Raw genomic sequence first — 16,791 nt, 5'->3', positions numbered from 1 at the left:
GAAGCAGAGCAGAGGGTCTTCGATGCTTTTTTAGGAGGGCTGCATGCAATGACACAATGTGTGTGGACAGGGTGTGTGACATTTGTGCACAGCAGTGTGGCTAACTAAAAAGTGTGAGGAGTTCAATTGGTTGACTAGAATGCAGGGCAGATGGTCAGTGTTTGCAGCTAATATAAAATATGTCAAGTTTGGATGAATAGGCCCTATAATGACGAAGTATCGCCAGCCTCAGGGTGATGTGTATAAAGTAAGAAGACATAACAGTTTTGAAACTACAGGAACAGGGAGGAATAAGGTATTAAACACTAGCTGGGACTCCTGGTCCACCTATGGTGATTCCCAGTAAGACTAGATACTGCAAAACTGTGTAGAGAAGTGGATGCAATAAGAACTGTATGCGATAAAAAGAATAGTAGGGAAAAAAGGATTCCATGACATTATTGGACACACTGGAGCGTGTTTCAGTTGGCAGTAGTGATCTGGTGAAATGTAAGCAATTGGACTCACCACAGTACAGACTGCATGGGGTGGGAATAAAGACGTCACACCATTAGGACGGTGGACATAGGCATTCACCTGGATATAGCTTAATTTAAACAATAATTACAGATTTTGCCACATGCAACTGAGTGCTACAACGCGAGTCTGGAATTAGATTTCTTGTATCAGCATTGTGCCATAATCAACTTCCAGCTACATAGGACGGAACATGGCAGAAAAATGCTTCAGTTAGGTTAAATCATGTTAGAGAAGTCGCAAGGACAGTGTTGCAAAAGATGAACCAATTAAACCATGAGCAACCATACTAAGATTTGATTTGCATGAATGTGTATCTAAGGGTACTGGGAAATTACTTTGGGTCAGTGTTGAGTCTAGCTTACCAGTTGGAATTTTGTGCGTGGTGGAACAATTGGAAGAGAATGAAGTATTAGATCAGGTGGTTTTTTTTATTTAACAGACATATCATGCACATACCGGTTTCTTCGTACCATTTCAGCACAGAGGGCATTTCATTAACAAGGCAGTTGTTCATTGCTAACATGAATATCTTGGAGGAAGAAGAATGGGACATGTGAGGTGTCAGAATAGGAGAATTGCCAGATATTACTGAAACTGTATGGGGAGCGAAAGTAAAGCACCTATATGGAAGCAATAGCAAACAGATGACAAAACAACTTTTTGAATTCAATGATTTACTTTTGTTCCAAAAGGACCATTATCAGGTAGCATATAGCAAAACACTGCATACCAATAGGAAATGAATCATCAGTGTACCATAAACCACACAAATAGCTAGCAACTTTCCTCAAATTTTTGAGTTATAAATCGATCAACAGCTGAATGATGAAATAATTGAAGAATGTGTGGTTAACAATGGGCAGGAACATTTGTGCAAAAAATATAGGTTTGGTTTGATTACAGACACCTAAATGCGAAAACCATAGCACATGCCTACCCTTTCCCACACATCACAGAAACTATGGATCATTCACAGCAATGCTAATATTTTTCCAACTATGGATTTGAAGTGTGATAATCACCAGATAGAGCCTGCACCACAGGACTGACACAAAACAGCATTGCTGGCACCCTGGCGACACTACCTTATCAGAAGGATGCCATCCTCATTAAAAAAATGCACCAGTAACATTTTGGAGATTGTTGAATGCAAGTTCGAAACCATGGAAGTGATGTGTATCTTGATGACATAATCGCCTATGGAAGTGATATTAAACAGCATATGCAGCGATTAAGGGAAGTATTCCTAAGGTTAAACGCAGTGAAGTGGACAATGAGTACAGAAAAGTGTGATGGGTTAGATAGCATACCTAGGACATACCACAAGACGGAGTTAAGACAGATTAATGGAGCTGTATGTGAATTTCCTGTAACATAATCTGTAAAAGAGTAGCAATCATTCTGGACTTGTGTACTATTACCACCAGTTCATAAAATGATGTGCAGATATTGCCAGAAGGTTACACAATTGTTAAAAGAAGGGTACTAAATTTGTGTGGTCAGAACAGTGACAACATACTTTTGACGAATTAAAAGAAGCTGTAATATTGAGTCCAATTTTGGTATTTCCAGATTTTAACAGAGAATTTGTTTTATTATGTGATGCATAAAACTATGCACCAGGCTGTGTCTTATCACAAGAGGTGGAATGCATAGAACATCCAGTTGCTTACGCTCAAGGGAACTTAATTCTGCAGACTGAAATTATTGCACAAGGAAGAATGGGATATTAGCATTATTTATGAAATGTTTTCTATATGGTAAAACATTTAGAGTAATAACAGACCATGGAGCATTAAAATGGTTGTTTGGGTTAAAGAATGTTTACCAATAGGTTGACATGATGCGCAGCAAAACTAAGCGCATTTGATTTTGAACTTACCATAAAACTGAGAAGAAGCATGGAAATGCAGATATCTGAAGTAGAAAAGCAACAGTACTACATATTACTCAAAATATAAGCGAACTACAAACCCAAGTAGAAGTATTAGAGAGGGAAGTAGTTATTAAAATGGTTGCAGTCTGTAGTCGATAGTGTTTCAGCTAGGTGTAAATCTGTTGCAAGAGGCCCAGTATTTGAAGGGTCTAAGGAAAGTACAGAAGGAACTATCACCGAAGTTGATGTTGGTTTCAGAACCTTAGCGGAAAGAATTTCCCTCTAATTTGGAGCAGCCACAGCATCAGTGAGAACAGATGGAAGAAAAGTTTCCATTTGTATTTCTGTAACAGTAGCAGGGAAACAAGCACATCATTAGTGCTACGTAATCCGTGCATTGCTCGTCAACTGGGGAATACTGAAGAAATTTGTAAGAATAGAAACTCAGTGACTTATTAACTGCAAAAGATAAAGGAAGATATGTATAAATGGAGGAAGAAAAATTACAAAAAATGCCACGGAGAGAAAATCATGGTCTGTCAGAGTAAGGTAATAAGAGTGGGGCAGGATTCCTGTGCAGTGAAATTGCTAATGGGACAAAGGAGGAAAGAGAATGCAATTAAAAAGTGGTCCAACCAGTATTGTACTTCCAGAAGATCAAGGCAGATGTGTTGGACCCTAGCTTTGAGAAGATGGTACTAGCATCTATCTGTTTCAAGAAGTTGAGGGGTACATCAGCAATGAGGGTAGGATGAAAGGTGAATGCTTTCTTATTAAACGGAAGAGTGGAATGTAATGGGACCTAATTTCTGCCTGTCCACCATGATTGCAGGGATAACTCACTTGAGCATTTCCCAGCCACATTTGTACTGACCAGAGGAACCCATGCAAGTGCCGTCTGCCGCAAACCTCACCAGCTTAAATGAAACTTTAGGGCCAGAACTAATGTAATCTATTAACACATTTCTGAACCAGCAAGAGGGACCAATCTCCCTTGAAACCTTGTTGCAGCACATAAATTCATATTGTGAAAATCAGCACCGGAAAGAGACAACACTGACTATTGTCATACCAACCACTGCAGTGGCACTTGTTCTGATGGGCCTGGTGTTGCTCTGGTACATAGAAGACAAAGAACACGACCGAGTTCAGACCCAGCCCTAGTTCAGATTCCACTGGGTTCGATAACCAAACCAGAAAAGCAGCACAATGAAGCAGAATGCACAGTGATACAATTTGAATAATAATTGATTTATTATCGCTTTTAAGTGGGGAGCAGAGAGTTAGGAATGACTGTGCAAGAAGCATAGTAATGAAGTTGGTACCATGGTGTTCCATTTAAGGTGCAGGGCAAGGGGCCCTATGGAAATTTGAAAGATTCTGTGAAAAGGTTAAGGTAACTAATTGTTAGAATGATACGTAAGAGGCGAAATAAGGCTGGAAGTAACTGTCACGAGTAACCCTGGTGTAGTTTGTAGTATAGTTTGGTCAATCCGAGGGACAGTCTTGATAAAAAGAAGGTCAACGTAGCACATTGACAATAATAATGTGTAAAAAAAAATAAGTGGGAGCAGAAGTGAGTTGAAACAGAGCCAGCTGCAAAATGGTTTGAGTGTTATGCATTGCAAAGTAAAACATGGCCAGCTGGGCATACTATAGCAACAGCCAACGCTGCAACGTGCTAGTGCAAAGATTGAAGCTTTTCATCACTTGCCACCAGAGTAGTATTTATAATAATTGCCTTAAACACTAAACAAACATAATCTGAAGTGTAGAAGTACACAGCAGTTCATATGATGCTTGTCCCACTATCACAGCCTACGCCACACACACAAGCAAACTGCTTGCTCACTCTAGACATAGCCTTCTGTAAAGATGTGTCAGAGGTAGACATACAGCAAGTCTCCGACAATAAAGGAAACTCTGCCAAAGTCATCTGCACACAATTTACCTTGATACAACACATCCAGCGGATGCTGAAAACTCATACACCAGTTGCTGTGCAGTACTAAGGTGGTCTGTTGTGACCTCACAGCCTAGTAACAGTCCTCTCTGCTGACGTCACACATCATCGACCCTGCCCTGGACTTTGGGATACAGTTTCAGTTTCTATACGATGTTGCCACATCCATGAAACAACAGAATAATTCACACTAAGCCATGAGGCCTCATCAATTTTTGACTGTCCCGCTTCTTTCCATGGCCCTCCACTGCCGAGTCCGGTAGGCATTTTCTCTGTGTCAAACTGCACTAACTGTAACTGTGTACATGGCGATTGTGGATGTGGGGCTACTCAACAAACACTACCTTGTTTCATGCGTGCCCCAACATCATTTGCATAATAGTCAGTTGACCAGAATGCTATCTTTGATGCAGAACACCATTCTATGGACATCTGGTTGAAAGTTTGTAGGATTGTATTATGAATGAAACACAGTACTGGGAAGTAGTTTGTTGCTTTAATTGTAGATATGAGTATAGTTTTGGCCATTTTCTATTCAGTCCTCAATTTGCACATGTAGTCTTCTTCATTTTTTCAGTTATTACTTACTAGCATGCCGATCAGGAATGGCTATTTCTTGTGGAGTAGGACCAAAATGCCACTCAGTTGCTCTGTTTAAATGTTGTTCTGCATATGCCATTACCTTCATTTTACAGCCCATATCACATGAAACTTAAATTTTTTTCCCCATTAGGAAACTACTAAAGAAAATACTCTTCTGTTACTGAAAACGCTAATCACTTTCAGTTGAAGTTCATTGGCTCTGTAAACTGCAGTGACACATCATAGGCTAGACAGTGTTCTGGATCTGTGGTGACAGGCCAGGAGGGGGGACAGTGTTAGCAAGCTTCTGAAACTCCACCACTCGTTTGCTGCATCAGTGCACTGCTGCTGCCAGTTGAATCCAGTGTTGCCAGATAGAGATAGGCTTCCCACAGAATTGAATATATGGCCGTTCTTAAGCCTGGCAGGAATTTTAAATCAAACACTGGACATTTATACATTACTTTTGATTATAAGGCACACCTAAATGTTGTAGGAAATTTTTTGAATAAAAAAAAGTGTGTCGTAATTCGTAAAGTGTGGTATGATTTTGTTCTCTATGAAATATAAGGTCAAATTATTGATGTTTCCTTGAGAGTGAGTCTTTTGGGTCTCAGTGACCTGCCCTTCTTTCCTAACCTAAATGTATGTATGACTAACTCTTTCCAGATGAAGGATACTAACTCTTTCCAGATGAAGGAGCAAATAATTTCAAAAGCTATGGAAGTTGCTTGTACTTTTGTGCATATTTTCTGTTCATTAACTTTAACCTTAGCTTTTTTAAAAATATGCTGTAAAGCAAAGAATTTACAGGGGAATTCTTTTGTAGATGAAACAAAGTTTCATTTGCTGAATAATTTACATAGTAATATATCCGTATATCATGGCTCGTGTATTGTTAGACATTATTAATACTAGATTTCACTAAGTTAATGGACAGTAAATTTGGGAGAGAGAGAGATGTTGCAAAGCTATAAGCAAATCAATGTAGAGAAAATGACAAGTAAATATCACAATACTTCAGAAGAAAGAAAAGAGAGCCACTTAGCAGATGTCTAGATTTAAAGTCAAGGAAAGGAGGAAGAAAGAGTTGTGAAGAGTATGTACGCAGAAAGAAAATGCACAGCAACTCATATCACGGAAGTGCACTCATCACAACCCTATTTAAGTTCTTACAAATCCCCATAAACTTCAGGAAAAGCTACATCCAGACAGCCCAACTTTGAAATATGCAGTAACAAACAAATTAATTGATCCAGTGCAACAGCTTCCATAATTTTTAAGCACACTAACAGCACAAACTGAATAACAAGGTTTCAGAAAAAGAGAGGCAAACTGCTGTCAAGCACCTGATAGATGGGATACTAAATTATTTAAAGATCCGAAGACTAAGATGCACAAAGTGCTGCAAAAACACAACATACTATTTTCAACTAAGGGAGCTTATTAACAGTTTTATGCAGACATAGAAATGGAGTAAATAAAAAATACTTTCATTCATTACACATTTTGTTGGTTTAGAATACACCTCAATGTACGTGTGAAAATGTCATGCCAACTCTGATTATCTGGTGAATGACCTAAAAAACGACACTGAAAAGAGTATTTTTTCATGAGGTAAGAAGTTACTGGAACATATAGTCTACTGTCATTCATGTGTACTGTGAACTCGTGTATAAAGCATTAAAGCTGGAACTCCTTAACTTCATTCCACATTAACCCTAGGATGCATATACAGGGCATCTGAGGCCCCTGTATGTCTTCATTTTAAAATAAATTCTGTTATTTTTTGTTTGATTTCAAACTGCTTTCCAGTATTCTTTCACTAACACTGTGAGATTCCTCCGATCAAGTCTGAACTAGATACCTTTTTAAGTTTTTCGTATAATTCAATACGTTTACCCATACACCGTGAATGCATAAGCAGGGCTTCAGAAGCCCTCACACATTTGTAAATGTTCTTTAGCCTTTATTGTCTTCAACATTTGTTTGGGACCAGTTATTAATTCAACAATAACTGTAGTGGTATTTCCAGCAACAGGCGTGCCAACAGCAGCAGTAGCTGTAGTAGTAATAGTATAACTAAAAAGCAATACACACTACTTTCACATATTGGCGATGCTGGTGCATTATTGATCTTTTGGCTATCATATGTTTTATTATTGCATAGTATCCTGTGCTGCTCTTGTCAGCCTTATTGTTACTGTAGTTTGTTTGTTGCTGCAAGGCCCATATTTTTACGAGTATGACTCGTTTAGTGCTACACAAGCTGCTGTTCGAGAGACACACCTCTTGCTATGGCTTCGACACGCAAAGCAAGAGAGTCAGTACGTGCAAATGCAACTAATTTAGAAAGTGTTGTGGCTCAGTGGTTTGAAGAAGATGATTCTTGAGAGGAAGGAAATATTTTTGAAGATGCAAGTAGTGAAGAATCAGCCAATGAACCTACAGATGTGAATATTGCGGCAGATGACAGTCCTTCCGATAATATTACTTCATTAGAGTCTGAAAATGGAAAACCACCACAAAAAGGTACAGAAGACCACACATACATTAGTCGGAATGGAACGATCCTTCTGCAACTTCTCGTAAGCCTGTCCATAATATCGTAAAGAAGGCACCTGGTCCAGCCCATGGGTTGAAAACCTGTAAACCTAAGGATGCCTGGGACAACTTCATCTCTAAGGAAATACTAGAGGATATCATCAACTCCACAAAAATTGAAGGCAGAAGAGTGGCTGCTTTACGTGGTAAAACGTGGAAAAACGTTTCACTTGTTGAAATGGAAGGTTTTCTTGGTGTTTTACTGATTTCTGGTGTTGAGAAGAGTTGAGATGTCCTTATTAGAGAATTATTCTTGGATGAAAAGCCAAATCCTACATATAAGGCCACCATGTCAGTAATAGAATCGAGGATATAAGGAGAATGATTAGATTTGATGAGAGGCATACCTGTGAAGCTCGATCTGCAGATGACGAACTTGCAGCTGTTCGCTATGTATGGGAACTATTTCTTGACAAGTGTAGAAATTGAATGATTCCCAATGATTCACTCACAGTTGACGAATAGCTAGTCCCATTCCGTGGAAGATGCAGCTTCACCCAGTGTATGCCCTCTAAACCAGCCACGTATGGCATAAGAGTATTTTGGTTATGTGATGCTACATCTGCATATGCTTTAGACGGAATTGTTTACATAGGAAGGAAGCCCCATGCACATATTCAGAAAAATCTTGGATTGAATGTGGTGAAAGATCTTGATACAAGCATTGAAGGATCATCAAAAAATATTATTGTTGACAACTTCTTTACTAGTGTGCAGCTGGCAGAAGAGATGTTTCAAAAGCAAATTACAGTGGTGGGATCAATCAAACAAAATAAACCAGAAATTCCTAATGAGATGAAACCATCTGCCTCAAGAGCAATTCATTCCTCTTTGTTTGCTTTTAGGGGTGACATTACAATGGGGAGTTATGTTCCCAAAAAGAAAAAATCTTTAGTTCACATTAACACAATGCATCACGACAGAACCACTGATCAAACTCATGAAAAAAAGGAACCAGATATAATGAAGTTCTATAACTCTATGAAGGGTGGAGTACATCAAATAGACCAGGAAATTCGTTATTACACTTGCAAGAGACAAACAAGAAGATGGCCATTTGCATTATGGATGAATATGATGGACCTCGCAGCAATGAACAGTGAAATTTTATTTTCCGCCCAACATCTGACATAGCATAGTGGAAGAAGTGATAAAAGGCGTTTGTTCCTAAGAGATTTAGCAGAGGAAATGGTATTACCACTAATGGAACTTTCTTATTCACCTCCCTAATCTTCCAAAGAAAATCGTTGGTGCCATGCAAAGATGCAGTGTTCACAAAGATGTCATACTGCAGAACAAACTACCTGTTTCAGGAAAAAGAAGAAGATGCAATTATTGTCTATATAACAAACACAGCAAAAGTGCTATGACATGCATTAAGTGTAAAACCAACGTTTGTAAGGAACATAATGGCGTTCTTTGTGCTTCTTGTTTGTCACATGCTGAAAACTAAGAAAAATACTGTTTTATATGAACAATGAATAATAACTTTTTGTCAAAACATGGCCTACATACATAATATTGTGAATAATGAGTATGTTTTAATTGAAGAAATTGGTGGTAATAAATGTTATAAAATGTAAACTGCAACTGATAAGTGAATTAACAAAATTATTTGTATATGTTTTTATGTAATTGGACGTAACTAATAAAAATTCACTAATAGAGTTTTTTCAAAAAAAAATAATAAAATGTTAATCAGGCACACCAGATCCAGGTAATGTATCTCAGGAATCTTTCAATATGACAATAAATTTGACAGAAATAAATTAAACTCCATAGAATGATTATATGAAAAGAGGAAAATTTTAAAGTAGGGCAGGGCCTTGGAGGCCCTGCATATGCATTCATGTGTATTTTGGCACCATGCATCCTAGGGTTAAATAATGAAATGGACTGACAAATAAGTAAAATGGAAAAAATGAATTGATGTTGACAGGCAACAAAAATATTAACCAGTTAATTGTACCATCACTGATGTAAAACTTCCTGGCAGAATAAAACTGTAGCCAGACCGAGACTTGAACTCGAGACCTTTGCCTTCCGCAAGCGAGTGCTGTACCATCTGGTAGAGTCTCGGTCTGGCACACAGTTTTAATCTGCCAGGAAGTTTCATATCAGTGCACACTCCGCTGCAGAGTGAAAACCTCATTCTCATCACTGATGTAGTGTCAGAAATTGATAATCAAATTTTATACTTAATATTTCACTGCTTCATTAAAAACTCATAAACATTTTATCATGCCATCATCACTAATGAGATCTAACACATTAAAGTTTCTATTACTGTGTTATTATATAGATTACAGATGATTTTAAAAAAGGAGATGTCATGTCTCAAAAAAGTTGACAGTTTGTTGAGATGGCCTATTTGAAAACAAGTACGTTATCCAGTTTGCGTTTGAAAGTATTTAATGTGGAAAGGGAATGTTATTCTTTGCAGCATATCATGGAAAAGTTGTGATGGATGCTATTGTGGTACAAAATGAGGGGTGTGGAACCAGATGAAATACAGAAAATGGTATGCAGGCTGAGCTACAGATTTTTATAAATGAACACAAACTCACAAGGGGACCTCCCCATCACACCCCCTCAGATTTAGTTGTATGTTGTCACAGTGGATAGGCCATGAAAAACTAAACAAAGATCAATCGAGAAAACAGGAAGAAGTTGTGTGGAACTATGAAAAAATAAGCAAAATATACAAAGTGAGTAGTCCATGCGCAAGATATGCAACGTCAAGGACATGGTAAGCATAGGAATGCCATGGTCCCGTGAGTTAGCTTGAGCAGATACGGAACGAGAGGTCTGAGGTTCAAGTCTTCCCTCGAGTGAGTAGTTTACATTCTTTATTTTCGTAAAGTTATGGTCTGTTCGTTCGTTCATTGACGTCTCTGTTCACTGTAATAAATTTGTGTCTGTGTTTTGGGACCACACCACAAAACCATGCGATTAGTAGACAAAAGGACGTGCCTCTTCAATGGGAACCGAAAAAATTGGATCGCAAGGTTATAGGTCAACCCATTCCTCCACAGGAAAACATATAAAATATATTTTATATGACACTGGTGACAGCATGTGCGTCACATTACAGGAATATGTTGTCGACCCACATAACTTATACACTTGGCGAATGGGTTAAAAGATTCTTCTATGTTGCCCGATTTAGGTTTTCTTGTGGATGTGATAATCACTCCCAAAAAAGTTATGAAAACATAAGAGTTTGTGACAAACTGAAAATAAAAAATTAAATTTTTCAGTCGAGGGAAGTCTTGAAAGCAGGACCTGTCGTCACACACTTGCTCACGCTAACCACGGGACCACGGTGCTACTGAGCTCAGCTTATCCTTTATGTTGCTTATGTTGTGCATGGACTATTCAGTTTGTATATTTTGCTTATTTTGTCATTGTTCCACACAACTTCTTCCTGTTTTCTCGATTGATCTGTGTTCAGTTTTTCAAGGCCTATCCACTGTGCCAAATTATAATTGAATCTGAGGAGGGTGCGATGGGGAGGTTCCCTTGTCAGATTCAAGCAAAAACCATGTTTTATGGTACTGGAAGATATTTCTAGACAAGTGAGTGAGAATAAACTACATTCTGGTCAAATTTTTTGCTCATATTCAAAAGTATTATTATTTTCTACCTTAAGCTATCATAACATTCTTGTAACACCATCCCTGAAGTTTGAACAAAGTAAACATCTTCTTATAACTGAGAATGCAACCCATCAAATAAGTGCTGAGTTTTCAGGTGTGTAAAACGATTCTTGCGGGGATCAAATGCTGCAGATGAAGACAATTACAACAGATGCTGGCAAGGATGTGCATAATGGTGTGATAAATCCTGGATTGTTTGGCACTGCAGAAATTTTAAATGAGAAAGATAAAAACAATTTCTATGGCATCTCTAAAAATGCAGAAGCTATGGTAATGTCTTTGAAGCCAATTACCAAGGCTGCAATATATTCACACAATGCAAAAGTGACAGCACTTTTTGTTATGAATGAACAAGTTTCAACATTAACAAATTAACCAATGAGTATTTAAAAAGCCAAAGATATTGCTCATGACCTTAGAATTGGAACCTACAACTGTGTTGCAAGATGAATCTTTTCTTTTTTAAAAAAGAAAATGTAATATAATGAAAAATTGAAAGACATATGTATTTAAATTGTACCATTTTTTGTATGGTTTCAGTTTATAGTATCAAAAAATCTACTATGAATGGAGCTATTTGTGTGAGCCATGTATAGGATCTATGATGTCCCAAATTCAATTAGTTTTTGACTTATCTTCAAGATTTCAAGTTTTTGATACAATTATTGCATGCCTAACTTAACACATTCCTTGTGTATTTGTATTTTAAAGGAAGGGAACAATTTTGTAATTTAAAGATAATTTTACAAAATGATTTATAATGTATAACAATTAATGAAAGTCACTTTTCATACTTGTTATTACCCAAGAGAAAACTTGGAATCACTCCTTTCTCAGCTGAATTGTACTTCCGATTCAACCAACATTTAATGAGTAACTATGCTGTTGTATTCCATTAAGTAATAGCTTTATCTCTATCTACTGCAACTACCGGGCCTACTAATCATACAACAAATTCAAATTATTTCCAACATCGATTGGTGGATATTTAGTGCTTCAGTCATTTCTAATGTGAAGTAAACAAATTTATTAAGTAATTTACAGGTTCTGCCAATTCATCATTCCATTTTCTTCATACGAAATTACTTTTAGAAGCGATGCTCATTTTTTGATAATATTTCAATGCACTCTTCGAGTTTTTCATTAAAATTATTTCAACTAATACCTCAGAACAGGAGTAATTACTTTTTATGTTGGATAACTGTTGCAAAACAGCTGATCCATCACAGCTCCTAAAATGTCCTGAGAAACAATGGTGCACAGATTGCATTAACCTCTCAACAGAGCCACATCATTTTATGACAAGAAATTAACAATCTTTTGACATTTACTCGGCCGTAACCACACTTAGGGACAATAATTATTTAGAGAAAATATTAAATTTTTTATAAACTCAACAACTAAAGACAATATGATTGATCATTGAAGATTTTGCACACATGCACTGAGTTTACTGTGTTGCAAATGATATGTACAATACAAATCCATGTTAGCAACATCTGTACTCAGACTCTGGGCTTAACACACCAAGTATTATTTTGAACATTATATATACTGATTAGACACAGGCGAAAGGAAACAGTTTACCAGTAAAATGAAAAAGTTTAGGCATATGTACCAACATGCAGCTATAATTTGGTTGGGATATGGCTCATGGCATTTTTCCGTAAGTTTAATTGATAACAGATATACATAAGAGAGACTTAAATAATCAACTTAGTGTTCGCCTTCATTATTTCCAGTAGTCTCCAAATGCTGGAATGATTTTCATTCTGTTACTGTAGAAGTTACGAGGTTTTCAGGTGAAGAACTGTTTGAACAAGGTTCAGACTGCATTTACATCTGGAAGGGAAGTTCCTTGAAGGTTGTTCAATAGAGAGCAAAAAGGGAGAAAATCTGAGGGTGGATGGTCAGTTGAATAAGACGGGTGTGCAATGACTTCAAAACCTAAATCCTGTGTACTGTTTTCAGTCAATCTAGCAGATTGTGGGCGGATGTTATCCTGGAGTAGTGTCTTCATGGTCATTGTTCATGTACTGCATCTACAACACATGTCAGTTGCTGACAGTAAATGTCAGCAGTAATCAGTGGTTACATCTGAACGACAATTCATAGTAAACCACACAGGATGTACAAAACTACCTTTTGTGGACACTTTTTGTTGCTGCTTTGCATGGGCTCAATCATTTCTTCTTTTTCCCTTATTTAGCACAAAGTCACCATTTCTCATCAGCATAATGATACAGGGCAGGAATGATTAGTGTTGTTCACAAGCAACTGATGACAGGTAAGCAAGGATGCACATATGGCCATCCGTTTTGTGATTTTGGTTTAGTGCATGTGGTATTAGTACGCGATATTTTTGAGCCTTCCACATTGTATGCAAATGTCAGAAGATCATGAAATGATCACACTTCATTGAATTTGCCAGTTCTCAAGTATAGTAACATGGATCATTGTGAATTAAAGCATTTAAAAGATCATCAAACTAATGGCAAAACAACTGTCCTTATAATTACAAAACCATTTTCATGGCAACCTCTGTCCAATGGCATCAAACATATTGTTGTTATTGTTGTCTTCAGTCCTGAGACTGGTTTCATGGAGCTCTCCATGCTACTCTATCCTGTGCAAGCTTCTTCATCTCCCAGTACCTACTGCAACCTACATCCTTCTGAATCTGCTTAGTGTATTCATCTCTTGGTCTCCCTCTACGATTTTTACCCTCCACGCTGCCCTCCAATGCTAAATTTGTGATCCCTTGTTGCCTCAAAACATGTCCTACGAACCTATCTCTTCTTCTAGTCAAGTTGTGCCACAAACTTCTCTTCTCCCCAATCCTATTCAATACCTCCTCATTAGTTACGTGATATATTAACCTTATCTTCAGTATTCTTCTGTAGCACCACATTTCGAAAGCTTCTATTCTCTTCTTGTCCAAACTAGTTATCGTCCATGTTTCACTTCCCTACATGGCTACACTCCAAACAAATACTTTCAGAAACGACTTCCTGATACATAAATCTATATTCGATGTTAACAAACTTCTCTTCTTAAGAAACACTTTCCTTGTCATAGCCAGTCTACATTTTATATCCTCTCTACTTCGACCATCACCAGTTATTTTACTTCCTAAATAGCAAAACTCCTTTACTACTTTAAGTGTCTTATTTCCAAATCTAATTCTCTCAGCATCACCCAATTTAATTTGACTACATTCCACTATCCTCGTTTTGCTTTTGTTGATGTTCATCTTATATCCTCCTTTAAAGACACTGTCCATTCCGTTCAACTGCTCTTCCAAGTCCTTTGCCGTCTCTGACAGAATGTCATCAGCGAACCTCAAAGTTTTAATTCTTCTCCATGAATTTTAATACCTACTCCGAATTTTTCTTTTGTTTCCTTTACTGACTGCTCAATATACAGATTGAATAACATTGGGGAGAGGCTACAACCCTGTCTCAGTCCTTTACCAACCACAGCTTCCCTTTCATGCCCCTCGACTCTTATGACTGCCATCTGGTTTCTGTACAAATTGTAAATAGCCTTTCGCTCCCTGTATTTTACTCCTGCCAGCTTTAGAATTTGAAAGAATACTCATTCCAGTCAACATTGTCAAAAGTTTTCTCTAAGTCTACAAATGCTAGAAACGTAGGTTTGCCTTTGTTAATCTTTCTTCTAAGATAAGTCGTAAGGTCAGTATTGCCTCACGTGTTCCAACGTTTCTACGGAATCCAAACTGATCCTCCCCGAGATCCGCATCTACCAGTTTTTCCATTCGTCTGTAAAGAATTCGCGTTAGTATTTTGCAGCTGTGACTTATTAAACTGATAGAGTTTTGTCATGACTGGCTCTCCCAAGGCCGTCAGTAGTTCTAATGGAATGTTGTCTACTCCGGGCGCCTTGTTTCGACTCAGGTCTTTCAGTGCTCTGTCAAACTCATCACGCAGTATCTTATCTCCCATTTCGTCTTCATCTACATCCTCTTCCATTGCCATAGTATTGTCCTCAAGTACATCGCCCTTGTATAAACCTTCTATATGCTCCTTCCACCTTTCTGCCTTCCCTTCTTTGCTTAGAACTGGGTTGCCATCTGAGCTCTTGATATTCATACACGTGGTTCTCTTCTCTCCAAAGGTCTCTCTAATTTTCCTGTAGGCAGTATCTATCTTACCCCTAGTGAGATAAGCTTATACATCCTTACATTTGTCCTCTAGCCATTCCTGCTTAGCCATTTTGCACTTCCTGTCGATCTCATTTTTGAGACGTTTGTATTCCTTTTTGCCTGCTTCATTTACTGCATTTTTATATTTTCTCCTTTCATCAATTAAATTCAATATTTCTAGCAGCCCTCGTCTTTTTACCTACTTTATCCTCTGCTGCCTTCACTACTTCATCCCTCAGAGCTACCCATTCTTCTTCTACTGTATTTCTTCCCCCTATTCCTGTCAATTGTTCCCTTATGCTCTCCCTGAAACTCTGTACAACCTATGGTTCTTTCAGTTTATACAGGTCCCATTTCCTTAAAATCCCAACTTTTTGCAGTTTCTTCAGTTTTAATCTACAGGTCATAACCAATAGGTTGTGATCAGAGTCCACAACTGCCCCTGGAAATGTCTTACAACTTAACACCTGGTTCCTAAATCTCTGTCTTACCATTATATAATCTGTCTGATACCTTTAAGTATCTCCAGGGTTCTTCCATGTATACAACCTTCTTTCATCATTCTTAAACCAAGTGTTAGATATGATTAAGTTGTGCTCTGTGCAAAATTCTACTAGGCGGCTTCCTCTTTCATTTCTTAGCCCCAATCCATAATCACCTACTATGTTTCCTTCTCTCCCTTTTCCTACACTCGAATTCCAGTCACCCATGACTATTAAATTTTCGTCTCGCTTCACTATCTGAACAATTTCTTTTATTTGTTCATACATTTCTTCAATTTCTTCGTCATCTGCAGAGCTAGTTGGCATATAAACTTGTATTACTGTAGTAGGTGTGGGCTTCGTATCTATCTTGGCCACAATAATGCGTTCACTATGCTGATTGTAGTAGCTTACCTGCATTCCTATTTTCCTATTCATTATTAAACCTACTCCTGCATTACCCATATTCGATTTTTTGTTTATAACCCTGTAGTCACCTGACCAGAAGTCTTGTTCCTCCTGCCACCGAACTTCACTAATTCCCACTGTATCTAACTTTAACCTATCCATTTCCCTTTTCAAATTTTCTAACCTACCTGCCCAATTAAGGGATCTGACATTCCACGCTCCGATCCGTAGAACGCCACTTTTCTTTCTCCTGATAACGACATCCTCTTGAGTAGTCCCCATCCGGAGATCCGAATGGGGGACTATTTTACCTCCGGAATATTTTATCCAAGAGGACGCTATCATCATTTAATCATACAGTAAAGCTGCATGTCCTCTGGAAAAATTACGGCCGTAGTTTCCCCTTGCTTTCAGCTGTTCCCAGTAGCAGCACAGCAAGGTCGTTTTGGTTAATGTTGCAAGGCCAGATCAGTCAATCATCCAGACTGTTGCCCTTGCAACTACTGAAAAGGCTGTTGCCCCTCTTCAGGAAC

Source organism: Schistocerca gregaria, chromosome 11, assembly GCF_023897955.1.
Source record: "Schistocerca gregaria isolate iqSchGreg1 chromosome 11, iqSchGreg1.2, whole genome shotgun sequence".
NCBI lineage: Eukaryota > Metazoa > Arthropoda > Insecta > Orthoptera > Acrididae > Schistocerca > Schistocerca gregaria.
This window is presented reverse-complemented; position numbering follows the sequence as displayed.